Source organism: Trichechus manatus, unplaced genomic scaffold (genome assembly GCF_000243295.1).
Source record: "Trichechus manatus latirostris isolate Lorelei unplaced genomic scaffold, TriManLat1.0 scaffold00092, whole genome shotgun sequence".
Lineage (NCBI taxonomy): Eukaryota > Metazoa > Chordata > Mammalia > Sirenia > Trichechidae > Trichechus > Trichechus manatus.
In genome coordinates, this window is record NW_004444028.1 from 6,446,327 (window position 1) to 6,450,931 (window position 4,605).

The 4,605-nt window shown below is 55.0% G+C and overlaps 1 pseudogene; it reads right to left on the reverse strand.

Annotated features, from left to right (window-relative positions):
- Window positions 1-3,176: 3,176 nt before the first annotated feature.
- On the reverse strand, window positions 3,177-3,579 carry LOC101353420 (cytochrome c oxidase subunit 5B, mitochondrial pseudogene; annotated as a pseudogene).
- Window positions 3,580-4,605: the final 1,026 nt, after the last annotated feature.

Consider the following 4,605-nt stretch of genomic DNA (forward strand, 5'->3'; position numbering starts at 1 on the left):
TCTTTCCTTGCTCTTTCTATTGTTAATTTCTACCTTGATGGCATTGTGGTCAGAGAAGATACTTTGAATTATCTCAACGTTTTGGACCTTGTTGAGGATTGCTTTGTGGCCTAAGATGTGGTCTATTTTGGAAAACGTTCCATGTGCATTGGAAAAGAACGTGTACTTTGCAGCGGTTGGATGGAGTGTCCTATATACGTCTATGAGGTCAAGTTGGCTGATTGTGCAATGGATGGTTTTTTGGAAGTAGATTGCCAGAACTTTCATCTGAGGTGCCTCTGGGTGAACTCAAACCCTCAACCTTTTGATTGGCAGCCAATCATGTTAACCATCTTTGACACCTAGGAACTCCAAGGATCACCTAGGTACTTGTTAAAAATTCAGACTCTTGAGCCATCCTTCCCCACCTGTATCTTGGGAGTCAGAATGACTGGGGTGTCGGCCCAGGAATCTATATTCTAACAAGTATCCCAGGTGATTCTGATGTGCCATGGAGCCTCTCACTGCCCTAACTGGAGCAACACCCCTCCACGGCCCTTCTGATCCCTCCCCAGGTGCCCTCAGATCCCTGGAGACAGAGACTGAAAGGTCAGATCCTAGGTGGCCTCAGAAGCAAATGGTCACACTTAAACCTCTGACCATGAAGTGCCCCAGATCCAGTTCTGGCATTCCATTAGGGTGAATGAGGTCGTGGGTCCTATGCTGGGGGACATTGCTGTGAGAGATCAGCCCCCCTGGCCAGAAACAGCGGCAAATCCAGGTACATGAGGCTGGGGGTGGAGTGTGTGCCAGGAGACAGAAGCCTAGATTCCACTTCTGGCCTCCAGCCGCTTCTGCCTCCCAGGTCTGTTCTCAAACCCTAGAGGCTTCCAGCAACATCACTCAGGGCTCTGGACCACAGAAGGGACCTTAGGAATTATCTCTTCTAACTCTCGCACTGTAGAGCTGGAGAGCCTGAGGCCCAGATGGGACAAACTTGCCCTGCAGTCCCCCTGCCCTGGCACACTTGTTGGGGTTGGGCTGGGTGGTATATCAGCAGGTGGCCTGGCAGCAACACCTCGCAGCTGAAGCGCCGCTCGTTCGGAGGCGGATCTGTGAGGCCGACACTCCTGTTTGCTCAGCATCTGTGCCAGGCAAGGCCTCACCCTGGATAAACACAGCCAGCCGCGCGGCAGGCACCAAGCTCCTTTGTTCTTGGGCCCGATAGCCGCGGTGGCAGGGCCGGCAGGTAATGGAGGGCCCATCCTCACCGGATGTTGGCACCATGGTTCCCACGGGAATGCTTCCTGATCAAGAGGCCGACAGGCTGGAGGGCACCCAGGTACTGGTTACAACAGCCCAGGGCAGGAAAGTGACCACCTGGCAGCAGACGGGATGTAGGAGGGGGGCCAGGTAAAGGGACGAGGACAGAAATCCAGGTGGGGAAGGCCACGGGATGCAGGAGCTGTCTGTGTTGGGACATTTCCACTCAGGAGGGCTTGGGATACCCCCATCTCTCTGGGGCTGGGTGGGCAGAAGGTTCTAACCCTGTTTCTGGATCAAGCTCTGACCTTTGAGCTCAGATTGATGCCTTCGCCTATCAGAGTCCAGAAGGAAGCCTAATGCAGAGGCAGGAGCCTGGGCTTTGGCATCAGAGAACTTGAGTCCAAATCCCGGCTCAGCCATTTACTAGCTGTGGGACTTAGGATAAGAAGCAGAATCTTTCTGAGTCCAAGGATCCACATTTATGAATGTAAGATGGTGGCCACTATGGTGTCTGCCACGGCGGCCAGGAGCACTGCAGGTGCCTGCTAAATGGTCCCTGTGACAATCTACAGCCTGTCCCAGAACCATGCTCGATGCGCCATCAGCTTGGGGACAAGCAGAGGAAAGTGTGTGAATAGAACAGGGGCTAATGTCTCTGTGGCTGTGACCAACACCAAGATCTCTTTTAGAAAGAGAACCAATTATGTGGCCGTAGGTTTGTGGGTTAAGGATAGTTGCAAGAAAGACGAAACTAGGGAGGAAGAGAGCTATGGGACAATAAGTAAGGGACTGCGGGGTTGATTGGTTGAGTGGTTTGTGGGCTTCTGCCAGGGACCAGGGTAGAGGCCAGGAGACCAGCAAGGAGGCCGCAGGCCACAGTTAATGGTGATGAGGCTGGAGTTGTGGCACAGTGGTCTGGGCACTAGGGTGGATGGTGGTGCCACTTACCCAGAGCAAGTTTGGTTGTGTGGGTGGGTGGGGTGGGGTAGGGGTGGGTATTGAGGATTGTGTTTTGAACTGGCTAAGTTTGCAAAGTCCATCAGACATCCAGACAGGCACATCAAGCAGACAGCTGGCTTCCTCACCACTCCCACCTCCTCTACTAGCCCCTCCCTTGCCCTGGTCTTTTTTCCCTGGATGCACCACCTCAGGGCCTTTGCACTGGCTGTTCCCTCTGCCTGGATGCTTTTCCTTCAGCCCTTCACGAGGTTGCTTCCTTCTCAATGTTTAGGTCTCAGCTCAAAAGTCGCCTCCCTGGCCACCCTGATCTCCTCCCTTCTCCCCATCATCACTGTCTAGCCCCTTGCACTATTTTATTTTCCTTGTACTACTTAGTACCAGCTGAGATTCTATTATTTACTCATTTATGTACGTATATTGTCTGTCTCCTCTTGTAGAATGTAAGCTTCCTGAAGGCAGGGGCTTATTTTATTTACCACTGAATCCCCAGCGTAAGGACCAGTGCCTTGCATGAAGTAGACTCTCAATAATAATTTACTAAAGAATGGTAAGTCCAGCAGATATGTGGTATTCAAGCCGCCCCCTTCTAATCCCAAGCCTGTGGCAGACATTGCGAATTGATCGTAGACTCTGTCCTTCATGTGATGCTGCAGACAGCCCTTACCAATCTATCAGAGTTGGCACATGAAGTTAAACCTACCTGCCATACCTGGAGTGCACAGACCTCCCCTGCTTGCTACCTGGGTGACCTTGCTGTTGTTGTTAGCTGCCGTCAGGTCGGCCCCTGACTCACGGCGACCCCTGTACAATGGAACGAAATGCTGCCCGGTCCTCTGCTATCCCCATGAGCAGTTGCAGATTGGACCGTTGTGCTCCATAGTTTTTTGCGGAGAAGGAGCCAATGCAATGGCTAGTCTTTGTTGGGAAGAAGAAAACTTTGCGGCACATTTTGAGTGAGTCGGTGCAGGGGCTCAGTGGGCGACCTGGGGGGGCATCAGCTTGTAGTGGGTTCCACAGTCAGGGCATCCCTGGGCCTCCCCTTAGAGCTGCCAGAACCAGACAACAGCACTGCTGTCCCCTTTGCAGATGCAGCTGCTGGTCGCTTGTTGGTCACGGAAGGGCCTTCCTTGGTGCCTGCAGCTGCGGTTAGAGGGAACATATAGAATGGATCCAGTCTTTCCATGCAGTCATGGTCACCTCCCTCTCCAGCCCTGTGGCTGCTCATCATCAGTAGGTACACCACCTCCAGATGCCATCGAACGCACGACAGCGACCCCCCGCACTGGGACCATGGGCCTTCAGGGCCTGCGCGGCCAGCTCTCCAGCTCTGCAAAGTAACCCGAAGCCATAAGGCCTGCGACAAGCAGCCGCCATCCTTAGGCTTTTTGCTGCCTGATTTTTTGGAAGCAGATTGCCAGGCCTTTCTTCCTACTGTGTCTTAGTCTGGAAGCTCCACTGAAACCGGTTCAGCATCAGAGCAACGGGCAAACTTCCACTGACGGACGGGTGGTGGCTACACTTGAGGTGCATTGGCTGGGACTGGAACCCGGGCCTCCCGCGTGGCAGGTGAAAACTCTGCCTCTGAGCCACCAGTGCCGCATCGTGTGGCCTTGCATGTGTCTTTTAAAACTCTTTGAACCTCAGTTTCCTCATCTGATGTCTCATAAAAGATGTAGGGGCAGTATTTCACCTCTCCGTCATAGGCTGCGCCCTGGTCTAGGTGCCACTGTGCAGACATGCCAGCTCTCCCCCACCCAGCGAGCTCCCCCACACAGCAGTCTCCCCCACACAGGGGGCTCCCCCACCCAGCGAGCTTCCCCACACAGCAGTCTCCCCCACACAGCAGTCTCCCCCCCCGCACAGGGGGCTCCCCCACCCAGCGAGCTCCCCCACACAGCAGTCTCCCCCACACAGGGGGCTCCCGCACACAGCGAGCTTCCCAACACAGCAGTCTCCCCCACACAGGGGGCTCCCCCACCCAGCGAGCTCCCCCACACAGCAGTCTCCCCCACACAGCGGGCTCCCCCACCCAGCGAGCTCCCCCACACAGCAGTCTCCCCCACACAGCAGTCTCCCCCACACAGCGGGCTCCCCCACACAGCAGTCTCCCCGAACAGCGGGCTCCCCACACAGTTCCCCTTTCTCTCCAGTCACAACCTTCCCCACACTTTTCCCTCCTCCTGTTTCTCCCACTTTCTCGCCAACCCCAGAAGGCCAGCTAGAAGGAAACTTTGACATCTGGTCCCCCAAATCCTCCTTTTCAGATGAGGAAGCTGGGCTCCAGGAAGGAAAGCCGGTGGAGAGAGAAACCAAAGACTAGTTGCCCACCCCCAGAGCTGGGCCACAGACCGCCGTCTCCCCCAGCCCCGCCAGGACATTAGTCAGCACCTCCTCTCAAAG